General features: G+C 49.8%; 1 protein-coding gene and 1 long non-coding RNA gene across 7 annotated transcripts in view; one reads left to right on the top strand and one right to left on the bottom strand.

Annotated features, from left to right (window-relative positions):
* GTF2I (general transcription factor IIi) overlaps positions 1 to 7,895 on the bottom strand; it is a 105,815-nt gene extending 97,920 nt beyond the window's left edge. For 4 of the 6 annotated variants that reach the window (XM_059414721.1, XM_059414724.1, XM_059414722.1 and 1 more), the window contains exon 1: positions 7,503 to 7,895. The gene's annotated coding sequence lies outside the window, so the exon portion shown is untranslated. The remainder of the gene's footprint in view (positions 1 to 7,502) is intronic. The other 2 variants (XM_059414723.1, XM_059414726.1) reach the window with 1 other exon arrangement.
* Positions 7,896 to 14,831: 6,936 nt separating this feature from the next.
* LOC132026641 (uncharacterized) lies at positions 14,832 to 23,852 on the top strand. The gene is made up of 3 exons (XR_009406955.1): positions 14,832 to 14,999; positions 15,445 to 15,550; positions 23,457 to 23,852. It is a non-coding gene; the product is annotated as an uncharacterized LOC132026641 (long non-coding RNA).
* The last annotated feature ends 859 nt before the right edge of the window (positions 23,853 to 24,711 follow it).

The raw sequence follows: 24,711 nt of genomic DNA, 5'->3' as shown, positions 1-24,711 counted from the left end.
CTTCTCCCTCTGAACTTCCCCTCGATCATGCTCTCTCTGTCTCTCTCTCAAATAAATAAATAAAATCTTTAAAAAAAAAATCATTACTTATATGACTCTGTAGTATCTTCATTGCAAGTATTATGTAGCTATCATAATAATTAACAATACTCTAAATATAAACTATAAGTGAAAAATGGTCCAGTTCTGTGGTATGTATATTTTGTAACTTCTTTTTTTTTTTAATCACTATGAGGAACCACTTGAAAGAAAGAAGTGTTCATGGTGGAGATAGCAGACACAAATTTATTCTTTACAAAGGGGACAAGCGCTATTTACATGGGTTTTCTATACTTTGGGGACTTTTGTTCAGATCTATCCAAATTCTTCTGCTCCAAAAAAAACCATTAAAAAGAAAAACAATGATCCAGCAATTCCACTCCTGAGTATATACACAAAAGATCGGAGAACAGGCTCCAGAACACACTGGTGAACCAATATCCACAGCAGCCCAAAGGCAGAAGCAATCTAAGTGTCCACCAACGGATGAAAGCACCAATAAAACGCTGGACACTGTGTGGTGGTGCAACACCCCTCAGCGGTAGAGAGCTGAGTGGAGTTCAGACAAGGGCCACAACACAGTGAGCCTGGAAACAATGCGCTACGTGAAATAAACCAGACACAAAATAACCAACATGGCATGATTCCACTTTAAAACAGAGAGGCAAGGGGCCCCTGGCTGCCTCAGTCAATACAACTTGTTACTTTTGGGGCACCTGGGTGGCTCAGCGGGTTGAGCCTCTGCCTTCTGCTCAGATCATGATGTCAGGGTCCTGGAATCGAGTCCAGCATCAGGCTCTCTGCTCGGCGGGGAGCCTGCTTCCCCCCCGCCCCCCACCCTGCCTGCCTCTCTGCCTACTTGGGCAGAAAAAAGAAGGAACGTGTTACTCTTAACTCAGGGTTGTGAGTTCAAGCCCATGTTAGACACACAGCCTACTTAAAACTAAATGAATAGGGGCGCCTGGGTGGCTCAGTGGGTTGGGCCTCTGCCTTCGGCTCAGGTCATAATCCCCGGGTCCTAGGATGAAGCCCCACATCCGGCTCTCTGCGCAGCGGGGAGCCTGCTTTCCCCTCTCTGCCTGGCTCTCTGCCTACTTGTGATCTCTGTCTGTCAAATAAATAAAAAGATCTTAAAAAAATAAAATAAATGAATAAATCAAGTAAGTAAGTAATAAAGAATAAAATAGGCAAATTCATAGAGACAGAAAGTGTATGAGAGGTTACCAGAGGCTGGGGGAGAAGAGAAATGGTGAGTTATTGCTTAATGGGTACAGAGTGTCTATTTGGGGTGGGAAAAAACAAAAAGAGTTTAGAAACAGTGGTGATGAACTGTACAACATTCTGAATGTAATTAATGTCACTGAGCAAAAAAATGCTTAAAAAAATAAAGAAAAGCTTAAATATACTTCAAGTGGCACAAAGGAAGAGAAGGAACAGGAGGAAGAAGTGAAGCGAACGGGTTTCCCGGTAACTGTTCAGCCAGTTTTCAAACTCAGTCCAGAACGAGGCTCAATCTCTATTTGCTCACTTATAAAGTGGGTATACCACACGCTGTCATCCTTCTCTGTCACATGACCGATGACATACTGTAACTGAAGTGTTTGCTGCCGGGCCACAAGTAAGATAGCTCCGCCTTCCTTTCCTTCTTTAACTACCCTGGAAAATGACGACTACTTTCAACTCCTTTACTACGTTCTAACTCAAATACGCAACATCACCAGTAGGGAAAGAGGTCGCTACCTCTAAAACTGGTGAGGGCTGAAGACAAAGTAGGCGCAGAGAATTTATGCACTAAGTAAACAGGTCCAGAAGGCTATTTTTCGATGATGAATTCACTATTCACAAGGTAGACATGTTTCATCTCCATGACACAAATTTATAAGTTCTCAGCTCGTCTGAAGCAGATACCCCAAATAAAACCAAACTCTTCACTACTCTGTAGAATTATACTATAAAATAACCACATACACGAACTTTTAGGGGAAAAAAGAAACACGTTATTTCCTTTAGCCCTTCTACAAATACAAAACAATTCAACAGTTACAAGGAAAAGAATCCCAAGAAGTCCCTGCCTTTCCAGAGCTTATATTCTTCAGTGTGGGGAGATGAACCCTGTAGTCAGGATTACTGGGACAATGTTTATTTCCTTAGAAAATTCAGTTTCTCAGAAGTATTCAACACAGTGCTTTTATGGCTAATTTTACTGAATACTTTCTGTCGGCCACATACCATCCCAAGCACTGTCTTTCACTCAATCCTCACAACAACCTGTAAGAGAAACAGGGTTCTCTCATCACCATCCCTGTTTTTTTAAACAGGGAAAATGAGGCACAAAACAGTGTAGAGAATTGCTCAAGGTTAACGACCAGGAGGTGCACCAGGCAGGATCGGAACCCGTGTCTAGGTCACAATCTTCTCCCACGATCATAAACACATTTTGCCTCTTAAGTTACATTTTAAATAAACTCATTCTTTAAAAATCCTCTATAGTTTTTGGTTTTTGGTTTTTTTTTTTTTTTGAAGATTTTATTTATTAGAGAGAGAGCAGGACCTCTCTCTCCTGAGAGAGAGAGGGAGAAGCAGAGAGAAACCTTCCGCAGACTCCATCCTGAGCCCCACGCGGGGCTCGATCTCATAACCCTGAGCCCTGAGATCACTACCTGAGCAGAAACCAAGAGTCAGACCCTCAATGAACTGAGCCACCCGGCGCCTCAAAAGCCCTCTACGGTTTTCAGTCAAGCTACAACCAAGGAACAACGAGTCAATTCTCCCATCAACTAAAAATCCCTGGCTCTTTCGAACTTTCTCTTGTGTTCCCACTCCGCCAAAGTGAAAAGAGCAGAAGAGTTAAGTGCCAGAAAGAAAACACAAACAAGCCAGGGTAGAAAGACGAGGACTGCAGAAACAAAGAGAAAGAAAGAAAACCAACACAGGAAAACTGCCGTGGCGAGAGTTCCAGCAAAGCACAGACCAGAGAGGAGAATGGTAAAGGACAAAAAAAAAAAAAAAAGGAAGATGAATGTCAAGACGCTACCGTCAGGACTTGCGATGATTTTACCCACATCACTGTCCCACTGTACTTACAGCCTTTAAATACTAATTCTCAATTTTATTCCCTAGACAAGTCACCTCAGGCTACACTCTGGCCAACCGAGTATTGTGCAGGCTGCGATGTTGCCACTTAGACGGCCTTGAAGGGCGCCTGGGTGGCTCCGTGGGTTAAGCCTCTGCCTTCAGCTCAGGTCATGATCTCAGGGTCCTGGGATCGAGCCCCGCATCGGGCTCTCTGCTCAGCGGGGAGCCTGCTTCCCCCTCTCTCTCTGCCTACTTGTGATCTCTCTGTTAAATAAATAAGTAAAATCTCAAAATAATAATAATAATAAACTGCCTTGGGGAGCGCCTGGGTGGCTCAGCCATTAAGCATCTGCCTTCAGCTCAGGTCAGGATTCCAGGGTCCTGGGGATTGAGCCCCATATGGGGGTCCCTGCTTCTCCTTCTCCAGCTCCCCCTGCTTGGGTTCCCCCTCTCGCTGTCATAATAAAATCTTAAAAAAAAGGGGCGCCTGGGTGGCTCAGTGGGTTAAGCCGCGGCCTTCGGCTCAGGTCATGATCTCAGTGTCCTGGGATCGAGCCCCGCATCGGGCTCTCTGCTCAGCAGGGAGCCGGCTTCCCTCTCTCTCTCTGCCTGTTTCTGTGCCTACTTGTGATCTCTCTCTGTCAAATAAATAAATAAAATCTTTAAAAAAAAAAATCTTAAAAAAACCACCTTGATTACAAGAAATCTCAACTTCACAATTATAACCAACCAACTGATTTCATTTCCAACTTTCTTTCAGTTAGTAACAATGAATAAGCTTCACCCAATGAATGTATACAACTTTTGAAAAAAATGATCCAATGATCATCAGTAGATTGCTACTGATAAAACTTCTGGGAATTACTCTTGAGGTAAATTGCCTCTAATGTATTTCTAAAACAGTATTTCTAGCAGAAATACTGTCCTCAGAGTATTCTCAACTCTTCAGAAAATTTTTTTCGCTTAGACATACATAAAAATCACTTGATCGGCATCTGTTTAAGCCATCGGTCAAAACAATTTCATGTGAATTATACCACAACAGTTACCAAGAGAACTGCAATATTTAAAAATGCATGTTTTCAATGAAGAAACCACGGCAAAACCGAGTCAGGTAGAACGCAATGCAGAAGCTAGCCAACACTAATAAAGGGAAAAAGTTAAGTGTTTAGTAATTTCTCAGTGTCTTATTTACGGCTCCTTTAATAACAACCTGGAGAAAGGGTGCTTGTCCTCCAGGCTTTGGGTTGGAACACACAAGCCATCTATGCGTCGTCAAAAATGACAGAACATTCCTCCTACCTAACTTGAGTCACTTTCTCCAGAAAGAAATCCATTACAATGAACTCAAAACTTTCTCAAGACTTGTGCCCTAAGAAAAAGAACCTCAGAACCTACAAATTTAATGACCATCTTTGTAGTCATTCTTAAAAGTAAACCAAATGGGGGTGCCTGGCTGCTCAGTCAGTGTGCAGAGCGCCACTCCTGATCTCAGGGCCCAGGGTTCAAGCCCCCGTAGGGCATACAACCAACATTAAAATAAATAAGTAAATAAACCAAACCACTGGAAGTGCCTGGGGCTTGTGAAGAGGAGTGGGTGGGGAGACTCAGGGCTGCAGGAGATAAGCGCCTCCCAAATCTCAGTATCAAGATCAGGCCCTATCAGGCCTTTCAGATTTCCCGATTACACTCAGGGTGTGAAGGGATGCTCCCGCCACCTCTGGGAGGAGGTAGTAAGCGCCGGTGCTGTAAATACATTACAAAATGATTCAGAGTAGGAAAAAAGCCAAGATTATTTAGGTTTCTAATTTTGTCCTGTACTTTTAAATCCATGCCTCCTTTTAAAACCTGAGATGAAAATCTAGAGTAGGGGCGCCCGGGTGGCTCAGTGGGTTAAGCCTCTAACTTCAGCTCAGGTCATGATCCCAGGGTCCTGGGATCGAGCCCCGCATCGGGCTCTCTGCTCAGTGAGGAGCGTGCTCCCCCACCCCCCAGCCTATTTGTGATCTCTGTCAAATAAATAAATATCTTAAAAAAAAAAAAAAAAAAGAAAAAATCTCTTAGAGTAAATTTCCTACACTCATAACTGAATTTTGCACCGTAGGGAACAGCTCTCAAAGCGCCACCAGTGCAGTGAACCAGGCAACACCGCCTGTGAACTAGTTAGAAATGCAAATGACAGGGTGCCACCCCAGACCTGCAGAATCCCAACGTCTCGGGTGGGGCTCCGCACTTGTGTTTTAACAAGCCCTCCAGGGGTTGCTGGTGCTCAAGGGCTTAGGGGTTGAGAGTCAGACCCGCTAGGATCAAATCCTGGGGTAAGGCTGACTTGCTGAATAATCAGGAGTAAATTACTCAGCTTCTCTAGACTTGTTCCTCATCGACACAAGGGAATCACGGGGTTGTTTTGAAGATTAAATAAGAAAATAAACGTTAAGCGCTCAGGAGGGATGCCCGGCACCTGTTGCTGCTGTTACTCCCCTATGCAAGGCCCTGTGACCGTCTGTACACTGAGAGGAGAGACAAAGGTAGAAAAGGCTTAATCCCTACCCTCCTACCCACTGACCACCTAGGCAGACACGAGTGCACAGGCGCAGAACCAAACACTCACAGGGGAACTGAAGATACCCTCCTAGAAGGGGCACACAAGCTGACCGGGACTCCTCACGAAGAAACCAATTCTGACCCAACAACGCAAGGGACAGCTTTCAGTAACTGCCTGCGAGCAAGAACAGAGTCCCAAAGTCTGCAGAAAAAGTCCTTCCCGACGAAAGGTGTGAGCCAAAGTCCAAAGGCGGCAAAAGGGGATTCCGCGCCAGGCGGTACCACTCTGGAGCTGAAGAATGGACAAAACGGGGGCGCCTGGGTGGCTTAGGTCGTGATCTCAGGGTCCTGGGATCAAGTCTGACATCAGTCTCTCCACCGCTGAGCAGGGAACCTGCTTCCCCCCTCTCCCTCTGCCTGCCTCTCTGCCCACTTGTGATCTCTCTGTGTCAAGTAAATAAGCAAAATATTAAAAAAAAAAAAAAAGATTTGGGGGCGCCTTGGTGGCTCAATGGGTTGAGCCTCTGCCTTCGGCTCAGATCATGGTCTCAGGGTCCTGGGATCGAGCCCTGCTCCGGGCTCTCTGCCCAGCGCAGAGCCTGCTTCTCCCCTTTCTCTCTCTGCCTCCCTATGATCTCTATGTCAAATAAATAAAATCTTAAAAAAAAAAAAAAGGAAAAGAACGGACAAAACAAATATGCAGACGCAGCAGCACATAAAATGTCATTCCCCGTCCTAGGCCTCAGCCCCGCGGGAAGGCTCGGCCTCCGCAGGGTTCCCCGAGGCACCCTCGTTTGCAAACCAACTTCCCCTGCGGATCCCCGAGCGCCCCAACGCGGCTCTTCCGCCCTCGGGCCGGTCCAGCCATTGTCTGCGGCGCGGCCGAAGGCGGCGCAGGGAGGCGTCCGCTCGGAGCCCCGCATCCGCGGCGGCGGGCGACGGCTGCGGCCGCACGGGACCCCGGAGCGTCCCGAGCCGCACGACAAAGACCACACAGCTCGCTTCCCTGAAGGGCGCCACTTGCACGAAGGAGGGGACAGGTTCGTCCCACCCGCATGCGGCCGCGGGGCCGGCGCGGTCCGCGCGGCTTCTGGCCAGGGCCCGAAGGCCGAGGCTTTCCTTCCGGTCATTGTGTCCATTTCCCCCCGAAGCACAGGCCCCGCGGGGACGGCGCGCCGGCCGGGCCCGGGACAAAGCCCCACTCCGGGCTCCACCTGGGCGCGGGCAGGGGCGGGGAGGAGCGGGCGCGGGGAGGAGCGGGCGCGGGGAGGGGCGGCGCGGCCCGTTTGCCCGCCTGCCCGCCTGCCCGCCGGCCGCAGTATCCAGGCAGCGCCGCGGCGCCGCCCCGGCCGCCCGCCGGCCAATCGCGCGCGTCTGCCGCCCGGGCGCACGAGCCCCGGAGACACCAGGCCGAGCGCGACCCCACGGCTCGGGCCTGGCACCGCGCGCGCCCCCGCACCGCCCGAGCCGGCCAATCAGCGGCCGGGCATGCGCAGCCCGCAGGCTCGCTCGCGCGCGGGCCTCACGCGTGCGCCCCCCCCGCGCGGCGCCGGCGCGCGCGCCCCTCCCCCCCGCCCCCCCCGGCGGCCCCGTGCAACCGCCGTCCCCCGCGACCGCGGCGGCTCCTGCCCCACCCCCCACGCCGGCGGCCCGGGGGGTGCGGGGGGCAGCGGGGGGCAGCGGGGGGCAGCGGGGGGAGGGGGCTCCAGGCCACCCCACCGCGGCCGCCGCCGACCCCCCACCCCCGTCGGGGGCAGGCCCCGGAGGGGGCGCGTCTCGAATAAAGGCCCCGCTCGTGATGGCCCCCGGGGCGGGGGCCGGGGGCTGAGGCGACAGGGACTCACCCGAGTGCAGCCGCCTCCAGGCAGCGCCGGGGCCGGGGGAGCCGAAGGGAAGCGAGTGTGGGCCGCGCGCGAGCTGCGGCCGCGGCGGGGCAGCTTCGGCGGAGGCGAGCGGGCGAGCGGGCAGGAGGTGAGAGGGCGAGGGGCCCGGGCGTCTCGGCCGAGCTCCTGTCACCGCCGCATGGCCGCCCCGGCAGGGCCTCGCTCAGCGCCGAGATCCGCTCACAGGGGACCGGGGGAGAGGCCGGGGTAACCGCGGCAGGCGGGCGGCCTCAGCCGGAGAGCGCGTGCGGGGAAGCGGGGGGGCGATCGGTGGCCCCTTTTCTCTGCTCTCCGAGCTTCTCTCTCACCCTCCTCCTCCTCCTCCTCCTTTTTTTTTTTTTTTTTTTTTTTTTTTTGTTCCTCGAAGGCGCGCTGCGCCTGCGCACCCGCAGCGCCGCCCAGCGGGAGTTGTAGTTCCGGGTCCGTCCCCACCAACGCGGCGGCGGGGGCGGCGGACTACGACTCCCAGGAAGCCTCGCGCGGGCGAGCCCCGAACCCGGGGACGCGGCGAGCGCGGCGCCCGGCCCTCTCCGGCAAGGACTGTCAATGGAGGCGCGGGTGGTGGGAGCGAGAACATGGCTGCACCTGGGGCCTGCGCGGCCGCCGGGTGGGGGAGGGGAGCCGGGGCGCGGGGCGCCTCTCTAGGCCGGGGCAGGCGGCCCCCGCTTGCTCAGCGCGGCGCTGCCGCCGGCCTCAGCCACCGTCCAGGGCTCGCACTCACTGTTGCACCCGAGATTCCCCGCCGATGGCGAGGCCGGAACGCGGCGAGGGCCGGGGCGTCCCCAGGCCGGCCGGCCCCTCTCGGTGCTCCGCCAAGGGACCTCCTCCGCCCCGCACCCCCCTCGGGGACACAAAGAACTCCTCTGTTAGTTTTGAAAGCTTTTGCCCCCCAAAGCGGCCGGAGGAGACCGTTGCCCCAACTTGGGACGGGGCGACGGGAGGGGACGCGCCTGCCTTTCTGGACCCGCAGCCCCCCGCCCCGCCCCCGCCCCAGGCTCTGCTCCCGCGCCCCCGCCGGACGCGGGGAAGCCAAGTGGCGGGGAAGCCACGGAGCGGGCGCGGAAAACCTGCCCCGCAGCCGCTCGTTTTGCTCGGTCCACCGCGCCGACAGGCGACCGAACATCCCGCCCTCCACCCCCCCAATGATCCTTTCAACTTGGGGAGCCTTCGAGAAGGACGAGACCCGGCTCTCGCCCCCTCCGTGGAACTCCGAAGTTCTTACAACACTCGAGCCCGGAGGTCGTTAGGGGGTTCTGCAAAAGCACGAGACCGAACGAGGTCGCGATTCCTGTCCCCGGCCGGGGCGGTGGGGGGGGACCCCCACGCCGGCCGCCCCCCCCCCCGCATCCCCCCCCCCGCCCCCCCGCCCCCACCCCCACCCCCTCCTCCTCGGTAGGTGGCGACCACGGCGCTTTTTCCAGCCTTTGTCGCTGGAAAGAAAACTTTCCGGGCAGCCGGTCTTTTTTGATGTAGGTCCAAGAGCTGCCCTCGGAGTCCTCGTTCACCGAGCGGCGCGCCCCGTCTTTCCCGCATGGACCGCACCCAGAGTGCCGCCTCTCGAGTTTCCAGGCCGGGTTTTGGGTTTTTGGGTTTGTTTTTTGTTTTTTTTTTTTAATTAGATAGAGACTTTATACGGATCCCTGCGGGAGCAGTCTGATGGCAGACGGTCCCCACACGTCCACGGTTTCCCCTACAACCTTTTCCCAGGCATGTTCGTCCCCGCCTCCTGCGATCGTCGAGGCTCCCTCCGAGGCGTTCCCCGCGTTTTCCCAACAACAGTTTTCTTGGGAAATGCAGTCGCATTTCATTAACGCCTTGGAATATTGAATTTAAAGTGCGTGTTCCCAGGAGCACGTACAAGCGACGGATGTCGAAGGAACCCAGGTAACTTTGGGGACGTCCGCCGTGGAGCCGAGAGGGGCAGCCGGCCTTGCCGGGGCCGACACTCAGCTGCTCTGGGCGTCGGTGAGGGTGTTTTGCCCCGGAAGGTCCAGGACAGCGGAGGAAGGACGCACTGGGTGTCCTGGTGTCATGGAGTCGCATCTGGAGAGTGTCAGAAAGTGAGCCGGAGAGGCAGAAGTTCATGTAGTCCAGATTACACTTGTCATCATTAAAAGCGTGTTTGCCCCCGGCGTCTAGGAGTTTCACGCTCCAGTGAGGAAGGTTGCTGCTGCTTCATGAAACACTCCCAAGTTCTTTGGGGTTGAAGCAATTCCTAAAACCATGGAGTCCTAAAGCAGTTCCTCAAGCCTCAGCTGGCTTTGAATTGGCCCTTTCGAGACAAGGACAGGTGTATGCAATGGTGTGTGGTTCCCACTCATTTCTTCTGCCTACTGCCGTTGGGGACTGTACCCCTCACATTCATGTCTTAGAGTCACAAATACGCTTTTATGTCTCTTAAGCCCTGGCTCACCGCCTTGTCAGTTACTGGTGGTAACTTACATACTGTTTTTGGCCAAGGGATGGCTGTGTTCATTGTGACTGTACAGATGAGCCACTTTGAATACCGTCTCAGCAGGGCAGAGTTGTTTTTCCAGGGTAGGATCAAATTGCTGTTTGGGGGGGGTGGGCGACAAATGATTGGTGTTTAGGGGTGGAATCCTTTGTTACATCGCGCACAGCTTGCTGTGGTCAGAATCATGTTCTAAGGAGAGGCCTATGGGAAGACTGATTTGCAGCTCTTGGATCCTGCTCACTTAAGACCCAAGTGCATGGAGGCCAACAGGTGGCAGAATCTTGCATGTTAATTTATTTTGAATTATTTCAAATATTTCTTTTTATTTATTTGTTTGAAAGAGAGAGAGCACAAGCAGGAGGGGCAGAAGGAGAGGGAGAAGTATCAAGCAGATTCGAGCTGAGCACAGAGCCCAATGGGGGCTTGATCCCAGTACCCTGAAATCGTGACTTGAGCCAAAACCAAGAGTCAGATGCTGAACCAACTGTGCCATCCAGACGTCCCCAAATATTTCTCTTTATAATGTTTTGTTTGTCAAGATTTTATTTATTTATTTGACAGACAGAGATCACAGGTAGGCGGGCAGGCAGGCAGAGAGAGAGAGGGGGAAGCAGGCTCCCCACCCAGCAGGGAGCCCAACATGGGGCTTGATCCCAGGACCCTGAGATCATGACCTGAGCCAAAGGCAGAGGCTTTAACCCACTGAGCCACCCAGGCACCCCTGTAGATTGCTTTAAATACCAAGTGAGGTGGTAATATTGGAATGTCTTCAACAGTCTTGAAAGTTAATCATGTTCTCCTGAGATTTTTAATATTTGCTATCAGGAGTCTGCCTTCTCCCCTATCATAGGACCATTTAGCATGGACCCACCCTGGTCAAGAAACCCTGAGTCCCCATGCCGACAAAATCCTGCTCCCATCACTTGGTCAAGGTTACTATTGTTGAGAGATCATTTAGTGCTCTTTTTTAACGATGCTCTTTTGAATCCGCACTGAATAATTTAATCTGTCTGTGACTCTGTCATGTATATTAAAATTGCCCCAAACCATGATTCTGAGCAAAAGTTGAGATGCCCTTGACATACTGATTTTCACGACACATCCGGTCTTCCTTTTTTTTGATCTTCATTTTTAAGTACTCTCTACACCCAATGTGGGGACTGAACTTCCAGTTGTGAGATCAGAAGTCCCCTGCTCTACTGAACCATGCCTGACACACAATTTACATTAGTTTCAGGAGCACATCCAGGCTTTTGATGGAAACTAAACAGAGGTCTTTGCTTTTTTTTTTTCTTCCCCCATAATGGCACTTGATAGAAGCCCAGTATCTTCTGGGTCCAGTCTTGGTTTTCTGTCTTTCGAGAAAATGAGCCATAAAATACTTATCATTTGTAAGGCAGCAGTTTGTGCTCTCACGCAGCGCTCACTGTTAGGATCTGTCCAAGTTAGTCCAGATCACGGGGGTTGGGCCACAGTGACATTGTAGGCTTTTGGATGGGTATCTGCGCTCTAGCGGATAAATCCTTTGTTATTACAAGGATGCCTTTTTAACCGATTATAAAACACTGTTTTTGCACAGTTTTCCATTTGGATAATTTGAACATTTAGAAGGTTGGATCAGTGACCTTTTCCAGAACCTTCCAAAAGTGGGGGGAGGGCCTAAATCCCAGTTATAATTTATTCATAATAATTAATAATGTAGATGTGATATAAACCAACCTGCCAGCTCTTGCTGTGCCTTTCAGGCTAGCATCTGCCCTATGCAGTACACCTAATGTTCACGAAAAACGCGTTGAAACAAACAGGGTTTCTTGGAGGGGGCTGGTTAACAGGATTTAGAGGAATATGGTTTTCTGTTTAGCATTATGTTCAGATGGATGTAATCATGTAACTTAATTTTTAACAAGTAAAATCTCTATAATATTTTCTCTGCCTCCCTCTGGGATTTGGGGGAATCAGATGATATGTAAACGAAAATACTTTAGAAATTCTAAGTTAAGTGTTCTATAAATATTACATGGTATAATTTAGCCTTCCAAACATTATTTTTAAATGTGAACAACATGTGCATGTTTCTTTTCTGACTGAAGAAATCTATTGCTCATTTTTTTAAAAAGATTTTATCAATTTAGGGGCACCTGGGTGGCTCAGTGGGTTAAGCCTCTGCCTTCAGCTCAGGTCATGATTGAGGGGTCTTGGGATAGAGCCCCACATCGGGCTCTCTGTTCAGCGGGGAGCCTGCTTCCCCCTCTCTCTCTGCCTGCCTCTCTGCCTACTTGTGATCTCTGTCTGTCAAATAAATAAATAAAATCTTTTTTTTTTTTTAAGATTTTATTTATTTGACAGGCAGAGATCACAAGTGGGCTCCCTGCTGAGCAGAGAGCTGGATTCAGGGCTCCGATCCCAGGACCCCGGGATCATGACCTGAGCTGAAGGCAGAGGCTTTAACCCAGTGAGCCACCCAGGCGCCCCAATAAATAAAATCTTTTTAAAAAATGCTTTATATTCTAATATCTGAGAAACTACACTTACAAAACTGACTCTTACCACGGGATTAATGTGGGCCTGACTGATCAGATGATAGAAATAATTAAAAAATGAGTAATATAAGTAGCATGTCCTTCCAGAATATATATCTCTGTCAAAAATATTATAGAGGACTCAGAAACCTGAGCGTACAGTTGTCTCAAGGAAAGCTGTTTCCAAACAAAATGCATAACGGAAGCCTGACTTTCATAACACCAAGAGAAGGAAAGTCTCGTTTACATGCTGAAAACAAATCTCCCCATCCCTTCCTTTTTCTCTATATGTTTCCAGTGTCAGTTTAACGTCAGTGGTCCAGATTCTTGAGTTTTTAATCTGTGCCTTTCACAAGCCTTCTCTCGTTCTCTGGTGACTCTCTAACCACCCTTTTTAAATCTCCCTTTCATGACCTCATGTTTATAATGATAATTAAAGTAGAGATGCTCTTGGAGAAATTTTCAACCAAGAATAAAGTGAATTTTTGAACAACAGATCAGAGAGGGGGAAAAAAAGCCAGTGATAAGGAAACGGCTCAAAGATGAAATTTGCCACCATGGCATGGGTGTATCAAGTACTTTTTGTCTTCCCAACTGTGGGAAGGTGTTCAGTCATCCTCTTACTTCCCCCTGCACCGGGGGAGCAGCCTGGCCAGGCCCTGGGTTGTACCTGGGGTCTTAGAGGAACATGATTTACTCCTGCAAACTGTGTGTTCCCATCCCAAATGAATTCAGATTGGCCGTGAGTGAGGGACACGTAAAGAACTGGAAAGAATCTGAGAATGTATGAAATTCGGGAAAGCTTGTGAGCCTGTCCCCGCGGTCTAGCTAAGACCCAGACTTCCTTTCTTTGAAGCCCTACCCGGTGCTCCGCTCTTAATTATCTCAAGGCGTGCTGACAAAACCCCCACTGTGGTAGGTGCTTAAAACCTCCCCATTTAGGAAGCCTGGGTGGCTCCGTGGGTGGAGCTCCTGGGTGGGAGCCTTTGTCCTGAGATCCAGTCCGGCCTGGGGCTCCCAGCCAGGAGCCTGCTTCTCCCTCTGACCCTCCCCACTCTCATTTTCTCTCTCTCATTCTCTTTCAAATATATAAATCTTAAAAACAAACCAACCCACAGAATTTAAAAACATTAAAAAAAAAAACAAAACAAAACTCCCCATTTGCTAAAAAGGCTCAGAAAGGTTAAGGTACTTAGCCAAGGATACACAGATGGCTCGGATCTAAATCGGACTGTATCCAAGCCTGACTTCTTTACTGTTTCCTATCTGTAGGCTCCTGGCAGCTCATCCAGGCAGATCAGATAAGTGAATCAAATAGAAGGTATAGTCAGGTTGATGCCCCCAGGAGATGACACCAGAAGGTTAGAGACGGAGACAGGAAATTTTACATGGAGGAGGTCGCATTTGCAATGAATAATAAAGGTGGATGGAATTCTTAAAAATAAAATAACCCGAGGATTAGCCTTCTAATGCCTAACAGCAAAATGATCCCAGCGAAGGACCTGTGACCTAAAAGGTCAATACACACTGCCAGTTCGCGCTTCAGAAAGATTGGGCCACTGGACGGGACAGGGTGTGCAAACGTCCGCTTCCTCCACACCTGCCCAATTCCAGGGAAAAGGAGCATTCCTTCCCACCCCACGCCCCAGTGCTGCTGTGCACCTTGATTTTGAACCAAGTTGGGTGTCTTTTCATCTTTTTATTTGCCGTTCTCCTGCATGTTTCTGCAAAGGACATTCCTGCTTGCATTTTCTGCGTTAAGTCCTTTGCTTCCCCCGCCCCCATCTTACTCTCCTGTGCCAGTGCTATCTACAATGAAAGAAATTGGCCTTTCTCTCTTTAGGTGGGTTACAATAGTTTCTCAGCTTGTCATTAGACCCTGACTTTTTTTTCTTTCTTTTTTTTTTTTATGATGCGTTGTTGTGCTTAAGTTTTATGGTTGATACAGTGGAATGTATCCATTTTCTGCTTTATGTGTTCTGTGTTAAAAAAAAATCAGTGGTGAGAAGAGCCTCCCCCACACCGCCATGTCTACAGACACAGATAAATGCACGTGGACGTGCAGACACAGGCGTGCATATGTACACAGGCACCTGCACACGTTCTCCCCAAGCAAGGTTTCTGCATTTCCACCTGAGCTTCAGCGGTCCGGGCTCTCCATTGCACCCGGCCTGCAAGGCAGTCCCGCCCTCAGGGTGCGGGTCCCAGTCCCATTTCCCGGCTCTGCCCGCCCGCCCGCTGGGTGGGCCGCGGGACATCCCTCCCGCAGGACCTGCGGGCTCGTCACTTCCCCTGCAGCCCCCGGGGGAGGTGGGGGTGGGGGCAAGGTCGTCCAGGCGGGGCGGAAGTCCTGGCCCGAGGGCACCTGGACTCTGCCCTCCCGGCAGGCTCCCATCGCGGGCCAAGGGGCCTCCTCCGAGCCGGGAGCAGGCCTGTCCTGGGCATTCTTGGAAATGCCAGCAGCACGTGGCCGCAGGAGAGCTGGTAGGGCACCTGCGTGGGGGTGGGAGGTGGGAATTGTCCGCCCCCCACCCCCCACCCCCGCAAAGCAGCTGCATCCTCGGGGGGCGCCGCCAGCCAAAGCAGAGCAATCCCAGGGCGGGTTAGGACTTTCCGTGGCCATACAGTTTGCAGGAGGACAGTTTGCAGGAGGACAGGGACAGCTCGGGACACGCCCGTCCGTCCTTAGAAACTGTGCCCAGGAGCCCCCTGCTCTGGTGTCCTAGCGCAGGCCCCCGCTCTCGCGTCCCCCGTCCTCGCCCCGGTCCCGCGCCCCAGACAGCGTCATCGACCCACAACGCTGGAAAGGTTCCCCTTTCCCACGGTCTTGACCATCCAGCTAGTTCGGGAGAAATGCTCACCTTGGTATGCATTTTGGTTCGGTTGTCAATATATATAGCATAAAACTCCCTGTTGGAACAATTTCTAGGAGGACCGTCCGTGACATCAAGGACCTCCACAGTGTGCTGCAGCCGTCACAGTGAGTGGATTCCAGGACTTTGGCAGGACCCAAACCCAAATTCTACCATCAGGCGGTAACTCCCCATTTTCTTCTCCGTTCGGGGCCCCATAACTTCTATTGTACTTTCTGCCTTTTCTCGATACCTCTTAAAAAGAGGATGGCACAGTAACTGGCTGCTTTCGTCCAGCAAGTTTTCAGTGCTATTTGCTGAAGCATATGCAACAGAAATTTCTTTTTATGGCCACTTTTCCTTTCTATATGTATTTATTTTGCATGTCCATTCATCCGACGGGAGGCATGTCCACCTTTTGTCTGTTGTGGATAATCCTACTAGGAACATTCACGAACTGTCTTTTTTTTTTTTTTAAAGATTTTATTTATTTATTTGACAGACAGATCACGAGTAGGCAGAGAGAGAGAGAGAGAGAGAGAGAGAGAGGAGGAAGCAGGCTCCCTGCTGAGCAGAGAGCCCAATGCGGGACTCTATCCCAAGACCCTGAGATCATGACCTGAGCCAAAGGCAGCGGCTTAACCCACTGAGCCACCCAGGCGCCCACGAACTGTCTTTTTGAGTATCTGTTTGAGTTTCTGTTTTGACTGCTTTTTCTTGGCTTTTTTTTTTTTTTTTTTTAAGATTTTTAGTCATCTCTACGCCCCATGTGGGGCTCGAACTCACGCAGCCCAGAGACTGAGAGCAGCACGCTCCCCTGTCTGAGCCAGCCAGGCACCCCCGTTTTCCTTTGGGATATAGTCCTAGAAGGGAAATTGCTGGGTCATACAGTAAATTCATGTTGAACTTTTGGAGGCGCCACCAAACTTTTTTTTTTTTTTTAGATTTTATTTATTTATTTGTCAGAGGAAGACACAGTGAGAGAGTGAACACAAGCAGGGGGACTGGAAGAGGGAGAAGCAGAGAGCCCAATGCAGGGCTCGATCCCAGGTCCCTGGGATCATGACTTGAGCTGAAGGCAGACGCTTAACGACTGAGCCACCCAGGCCCCCCGCCATTTGGATTTTGATAGGGATTCTGTTGAATCTGTATTCACTTCCAATCTACAGCTGTTAGAGTGCCTTGCACAGAATAGTAGTTTTTCACTTCAGGTAGTGTCGTCATTGTGACAATAGTGACTGTTGTACTCCACGATTGTAAATTATCCTGCCACTCCGTTTAGGTCTTTGGTTTCTTTCAGCAGTGTTTTGAAGCTTTCGGTATGTAAAACTTTGGTCTCCTTAGTTAAGTTGATTTATTCCTAAGTATTCCTAAGTATTATATTCTTTTTCATGCTCTTGGAAATGGAGTTGTTTTCTTAATTTCCTTTTTTGAAAATATTTTATTTATTCATATTAGAGAAAGAGAGTGCGCACAAGCAGGGGGAGGGGCAGAGGAAGAGAGGCCAGCAGACTCCCCGCAGAGCAGGGAGCCTGACACCCCACTCGATCCCAGGACCCTGAGATCACAACCTGAGCCCAGGGCAGATGCTCAACCCACTGAGTTACCCAGGCACCCCTGTTTTCTTCATTTCTTTTTCAACTTGTTCATCACTTAGTTTATAGAAACATGAGTGATTAGGAACACCTGGGTGGCTCAGTCAGTTAAGCATCTGCCTTCAGCCCAGGTCAGGATCCCAGAGTCCTGGGATCCACTCCCCCATCGGGCTCCTTGCTCAGTAGGAAACCTGCTTCTCCCTCTGCCTGGTTCTTTAGGACATCCTACATATAACATCATACTGTCTGTGAACGGGAATAATTTTATTTCTTCCTATTCAATTTTGATGCCTTTTTTTTTTTTTCCTTGCCTAACTACTCAGACTAGGGCTTCTATGTGGAAAATACATGGGGAATTAAATGGGGAAAGCAGACATCCTTGTTTTGTTTATTTTTTAAGGTTTTTTTTTTTTTTTTTTTTTAATCTTTAAGTATTCTCTACACCCAACATGGGCTCAAGCTCACAAGCCCAAGATCAAGAGTCACACGGTCCACGGACTGAGCCAGCCAGGTGCCCCAATATCCTTGTTTTGTTTCCAGTCTTAGGGGAGATGCTTTCAGTCTGTCACTGCTCACTATGACATTACCATGAAGCAGTGTTAGATTTTGTGAGATTGGGGCACCTGGGTGGTGGCTCAGTCATTAAGCCTCTGCCTTCTGCTCAGGTCGAGATCCCAGTATCCTGGGATCGAGTCCCGCGTCGGGCTCCCTGCTCAGCAGGGAGTCTGCTTCTCCCTCTCCCACTCCCCCTGCTTGTGTTCCCTCTCTCGCTGTCTGTTTCTCTGTCAAATAAACAAAATCTTAAAAAAAAAAGATTTTGTTAGATTATTTTTCTGCTCAATTGAGATGATCCTGTAGCTGTTTCTCCTTCCTTCTGTTAATGAAATGTATTACATTGATTGATTTTCATATTTCAGAGTGAAACGCCACTTGGTTATAGCACATAATGTGCTTAACCTTAATGTGCTGCCGAATTCAGTTTGCTAGTATTTTGTTGAAGATTTTTGCATCTGTATTCATAAAGGATGTTGACCTAGTTTTCTCCTTCTCTCCTCCCTCTCTTCCTTCCGTCTTTCTTTCCTTTTTTTAGAGAGAGAGCACGAGTGAGCTCGGGGGGGCGGGGGGGCTGGTGCAGAGGGAGAGGGAGAGAGAATCTTAAGCAGATTCCACACCCAGCACAGAAACTGTTGTCACTCAGTCTCATGACCCCGAGGCCATGATCCCAGCTGAGATCAAGACTCAGACACTTAACCCACTGAGCCACCCAGGAGCCCCTATGGTTTTCTTCTCTTTTAGTGTCTTTGTCTGGCTTTGCTGTCGTGGCAAGGCTGGTCTCATAGAGTGAGTAAGGAGGTGTTTTCTCCTCAATCGTTTTGAAGAGTTTGAGATGAATTAGCATTAATTTTTTTTTAAGACTTTGTTTATTTATGTCAGAGAGATAGCAAGAGAGGGAACACAAGCACAAGGGATCCCCAGAGGGAAAAGCAGGTGCCTGTCTACACTAGTCTGCTCCGGTAACCACCAAACAAACCAAAGTGCACAACCCCAAAGTTTTTTGGGTTTGTTTTGTTTTGTTTTGTTTAAAGATTTTATTTATTTATCAGAGAGAGAGGGGGGGAGAGAGAGAGCACAGGCAGACAGAATGGCAGGCAGAGGCAGAGGGAGAAGCAGACTCCCTGCTGAGCAAGGAGCCCGATGTGGGACTCGATCCCAGGATGCTGGGATCATGACCTGAGCCGAAGGCAGCTGCTTAACCAACTGAGCCACCCAGGCGTCCCCAACCCCAAAGTTTCGAAGGATGATATTCCCCACTGCCCACCCTGGCACCCATCCAGCCTCTCCAGAAACACAGGCTGCTCTACCCACAGTCATGGTGGGGACCGAGGACCAGGCAATAGCGGCTGCTTTGTGCACGCTGGTTATGAAACAGCAGCCTCTCCCTCGTCAAGCACTCTTCTGGTTGTTACAAGGGCTTGATCAGGCCCCAGAGTTCTGAAATCGTTGATTACAGTCATTCTTTTCAACTCAATGTTTGCTTCAGGGGAGGAGGGACTGACCCCCAGAGCTGCCCGCTCAACCATTTTGTGTGACACCAGAATGGATTCTTTTTTTCATCATAGGAATTTATTTTGTATTTCTTTCCATTTTTATTGAAATATAATTGATGTACCATTGTGTAAGGTTAAGGCATACAACCTGATGGTTTTTATGAAATCATCAAATTATCATGATAAGGTGAAATGGTTATTGTAATAAATCCATTAACACATCGACCACTTCAGGTGGTTACCTTTGTGTGTGTATGCGTAATGAGAACAAAATGGATTTGTAAAATTAACGTAAATACACCCATTTTTTAAAAAGATTTTATTTATTTATTTGACAGAGAGAGAGCACAAGTAGGCAGAGAGGCAGGCAGAGAGAGAGAGAGGGAAGCAGGCTCCCCGCTGAGCAGAGAGCCCGATGTGGGGCTCGATCCCAGGACCCTGGGATCATGATCTGAGCTGAAGGCAGAGGCTTTAACCCACTGAGCCACCCAGGCACCCCTGAATACACCCATTTTAAGAGTATAGTACTTTGGGGTGCCTGGGTGGCTCAGTGGGTTAAAGCCTCTGTCTTCAGCTCGGGTCATGATTCCAGGGTCCTGGGGTCGAGCCCCACATCAGGCTCTCTGCTCGGCAGGGAGCCTGCTTCCCCCTCTCTCTCTCTCCCTGCCTCTCTGTCTTCTTGTGATCTCTGTCCAATAAATAAGTAAAATCTTTTAAAAAATCAGTCTTGGGGGGCCTAGGTGACACAGCTGGTTAAGCATCTGGCTCTTGGTTTCAGCTCAGTTACTGATCTCATGGGAGTGGGAGCAGGGTCCACATTGAGCTCTGTGCTCAACTCCAAGTTTGCTTGAGATTCTCTCTCTGCTTCCCTCTGCCCCCCACTCTGCCCTCACTTGCTTGCTGTCTCTCTCTCAAACAAACAAATACATAGAATTGTTTAAAGAAATCAGGATTCTGGAATTTTAATTTTTTTTTTTAAGATTTTATTTATTTGTCAGATACAGAGAGGGAGAGCGAGGGAGCACAGGCGGACAGAATGGCAGGTAGAGGCAGAGGGAGAAGCAGGCTCCCTGCCGAGCAAGGAGCCCGATGTGGGACTCGATCCCAGGACGCTGGGATCATGACCTGAGCCGAAGGCAGCTGCTTAACCAACTGAGCCACCCAGGCGTTCCAGGATTCTGGAATTTTTAAAAAAGTTTTATATATTTATCTAAAAGAGAGCACAAGAAGGGGGAGCAGCAGGCAGAGGGAGAGGGAGAAGCAGGTTCCCGGCTGAACAGGGAGGCCGATGTGGGGCTCTATCCCAGGACCCTGGGATCATGACCTGAGCCAAAGGCAGACAGTTAACCCACTGAGCCAGCCAGGCGCCCCATGATTCTAATTTCTTGAGAGCAGAGATCTCATCTCTTTTCGTTCCTTGACCCGAAGTCCTGGCCCAGGGTAAGTGCCTGTCACATGACAAGGCCTGATAAAATATGAGTCAGCCATGTGTTCCCAATCAGAAACACAGGTCCCTTGTCACCAGATTTTCTGGATTAAGAGAAGTCAAAAATTTGGATTTTGGTAGAACCCTCCTGATTTTCAATCACAAAATAGAGTTCAAAGTGAAAGGAAAAAGAAAAGAGAAGGACATTTACCAATAAGCATTACTGATACCAGAACGAGGCTAGTCCTTTAGCGTACAGAATGGGCTGGTTGCCTGGGATCTGGGATTTTCTGGGATCTGACAATGACCCTGAAGATGGCCTTATTTACCAAAGTGGCATTCTTGGGTGTGTTCGCGTACTCACATTTAACAGCTAAACATCATTTACTGAGCAAACAAAACAGTAACCAGCTAACTTAGAAATGAACTGTAGGAACATTTTTGTTTCCACATACCATGGAGGTGTTCATTTTTTTTTTTTAAGATTTTATTTATTTATTTGACAGACGGAGATCACAAGTAGGCAGAGAGGCAGGCAGAGAGAGAGGAGGAAGCAGGCTCCCTGGCGAGCAGAGAGCCCGACGTGGGGTTCGATCCCAGGACCCCGGGATCATGACCCGAGCTGATGGCAGAGGCTTTAACCCACTGAGCCACCCCAGGAGCCCCTCATTTTTAAAAGGTATTTGCTTTCTAAACAAATTTATAAGAACAAATTGAAACAGTCACATTGGGCAAAATCCTAAGAAGTCCATCAATAAAAATAGCTCGGAGTAATAGCACTCAGCCATAAGAAAGAATGAAATCTCGCTGTTTGTGACCATATCCGTGAGCCCAGAGGGCATTAAGCTTAGTGAAAGAAGTCAGAGAAAGACAGACACCCTATGATTTGATTTATATGCGGAATTGAGAAAAGAAAATGGATGAACAAACAAATCAAGGCAGAAACAGACCGTTACAAAGAGAGAACAAACTGGTGGTGGGCAGAGGGCAGAGGGCGTGGAGAGATGGACAAAAGGGACTGAGGGGTGTGAGGTCCGGGCTTCCAGGGGTGGAAGGGATAGGTCCCAGGGTTGAAAGGTACAGCGTAGAGAATATGGTGACAGTGCCGTAATCGTGTTGTTGGAAGACAGGCGGGAACTGGACTTGCCGTTGAACCTAGACCAGGGTGCAGAGTTGTAGAATCACTGTGTTCTTTTTTTTTTTTTTTAAGATTTTATTTATTTATTTGACAGACAGAGATCACAAGTAGGCAGAGAGGCAGGCAGAGAGAGAGGAGGAAGCAGGCTCCCTGCGGAGCAGAGAGCCCGATGCAGGGCTCGATCCCAGGACACTGGGATCATGACCTGAGCCGAAGGCAGAGGCTTTAACTCACGGAGCCACCCAGGCGCCCCTAGAATCACAGTGTTCTACTCCTGAAACTAATGCTCAATGAAATGAAAAAGTCATAACAACATAAAATAGATACAGGTAGGGGTGCCTGGGTGGCACCTGCCTCTGCCTTCGGCTCGGGTCATGATCCCAGGGTGCTGGGATCGAGCCCCGCATCGGGCTCTCTGCTCAGCGGGGAGCCTGCTTCCTCCCCTCTCTCTCTGCCTGCCTCTCTGCCTACTTGTGATCTCTGTCTGCCAAATAAATAAATAAAATCTTTAAAAAAAAAAATAGATACAGGTAATCTTATAGATTACCGCAGAAGAACAAACAGGTCCCAGATGTTGACTAACTGAAATGAAACACTGTTACATCAGTGTTAAGAGTTCAAAGAGCACAGCCCGGGGACTCTGGGACTCTGTGTGTCATGCTGGGCCCCCCACAAGCGTGGCTCCCATCTGTCCCCGTACGACACGATTACAATACCATTGGTTATATTGCCTATGCTGTGCCTTTCGTCCCCGCGGACTTGGTTATTTTATAACTGGAATCTTGTACCTCCCACTCCCTTTCACCCGGTTGGCCCATCCTCCCCCCCCCATCTCCCTCCCAAACCACATTTTATCTCATTGTAAGTCTTTGCGGGCTTACAGAAGCTAAAGGGCAAATGATGAAAAGACCCTCCTTGATGCTAGAAAAGGGGCTGAAATTTGGCTTTGTCCCATTAACTTCTTTATTCGTATATCCCAGGCAAGCAGACAAGAGCACAGACTAGTCAATAGCTTTAAGAACTTTTAACAGGGGGCACCCCTGTGTGCTCAGAACTCAGACCAAGACATAGGACAGTGACAGTGTCCCAGAAGTCCCCCCACAACCCCCACCATAATAACCACTGCCCTGATTTCCATGACCACAGATACATTGTGTCTCTTTCTGAACTTTCTTTTTTAAGATTCTATTTTTGGGGCGCCGGGGTGGCTCAGTGGGTTAAGCCTCTGCCTTTGGTTCAGGTCATGATCTCAGAGTCCGTGGATCGAGCCTCGTATCAGCCTTTCTGCTCCGCAGGGAGCCTGCTTCGTCCTCTCTCTCTGCCTGCCTCTCGGCCTCCTTGTGGTCTCTCTGTCTGTCAAATAAATAAATAAAATCTTTTTTAAAAAGATTTTATTTTTAAGTAATCTCTGCACCCGACCTTGCGCTCGAACTCACAACCCCGAGATCAAGAGTCACGCGGTCCAGCCAGGCACCCCGGCTCTTTTTGAAGTTTACGTACACGGAATTATGATGGGTATACACTCTTCTGTGTCCTTTCCTTCCCTCCGGATTCTGTTTATGAGATTTCCCCCATGTTGTTATAAGTAGCAATAATTTGGTTGCATCATACTCTGATGATAGGTTTAATTCTTATAAAAGCATAAAGCAGAGCATAGGTACTGGTTTCCCAATTACCCTGCTCGGTGTGGTACCGCAGAGTAAGCGCAATTCTATCTGTCGTACCAATAAACTGGAAAGGAGGAGAAAACCAAGCACACTTGGCCCCGAATCAAAGGTTATGCTTTGTTTTTTAGTCAAGTGAAATTATCTGCAAGCAATTTCCTCACATGTTGCAGACAGACATAGGAAATTAAAGATTTTTTTTTTTTTAATCTGACTAGGAAAGCTGAGTTTCTCAAAATCAAGCTTCATAAAAGTGCACGGACAGAACTTCCAACAAATACTGGAGGAACATTGACTGCATTCCGGGCCTCGTTCTAGGCACATCTCCAGAGCCGTTACAAGGCAAAAGGCAAGCCGCGACGGCATAAACTTTGTTAATAAAATCAAAAGATTTTTATAGCAGAATACAAAACATAGCCGTGGCTATAAGCCCAACGAGAAAGCTGTGAATCTGGGCCGTCCAGGTGGCTCAGTGGGTTAAGCATCTGCCTTCAGCTTAGATCATGATCTCAGGGTCCTGGGATCGAGCCCCATGTGGGGCTCCCTGCTCAGTGGGGAGCCTGCTTCTCCCTCTACCCACCCCCTCAAATAAATAAAATCGTTGAAAACAACAACTAGGAGCTGCTGCTTTACTTGTGGGCTTGTGCTGCTGCAGACAGCAAAGTGGGGGAATGGCCGCCCGAACCCCTTCATTCATTCACTCATGTTTCCATTCGGTGGACGCTTCCCACTCTGTGAGCTGCTCCCCTCTATGAGCTCACGGAAGGCAGGGACTGTGCTCCGCTCTCTGTCCTACTGGTGCCGCCTCCTGCCTTTGAGGTCTCCAGCATCATCACCTGAAGTCTTGGAGCCGCAATTTCCTCATTTGCAAGTTGGGGGGAATCACATCCGTGGTACTAGGTTGTTGGAATGTATTGGGCGGACTTACGTAGGCGGGGCGTGTTGCATAATGGACATTCAGGGAAGGTGCTAGCTGCCTTGGGGGGTGCAGAGGGAAATCCAGCACCATGCCTGACCTCAAGGTGGTACAGACTGTGTGTGGGGGGACTGAAGAGTAACAGGTTATAATACAGTGAGGCTAGCCCCGAGGCCACGGGGGAGGAGACACCCGAGTGGCGCTCTCGAGGATGCATGGAAACTCCCCACCAAAAACTTGGGGCCTATTGAAAGCACGGAGAGGAGCAGGTCAAAGACAGAGAGGTGTCAAGGTACAGGGCTCACAGACGGAACGTGAACCAGTTCGTGCTGGCCGGGCTGAGGACCAGGTGCGGAACAGGCTGGAGAGAGAGACTCGGGTCCGCTCACAATGGGTCTTCTGTGCCACCTAAGTCGTTGGTGCTGGAGGCGTTGGTCAGGATGCCTGTCATTCCAGCTTCCCTTTCCAGGCCAAACGGAGCCACGCACTCGGGCAAGCTGGGCTAAGCTGCTTTAAAAAAAAATAAAAAAATACACAAACACACACACAAAAAAACC

The sequence above is a fragment of the Mustela nigripes genome, chromosome 11 (assembly GCF_022355385.1).
Source record: "Mustela nigripes isolate SB6536 chromosome 11, MUSNIG.SB6536, whole genome shotgun sequence".
Taxonomy (NCBI): Eukaryota; Metazoa; Chordata; class Mammalia; order Carnivora; family Mustelidae; genus Mustela; species Mustela nigripes.
The sequence above is the reverse complement of the archived record's forward strand: the minus strand, read 5'-3'. Positions and strand labels throughout refer to the sequence as shown.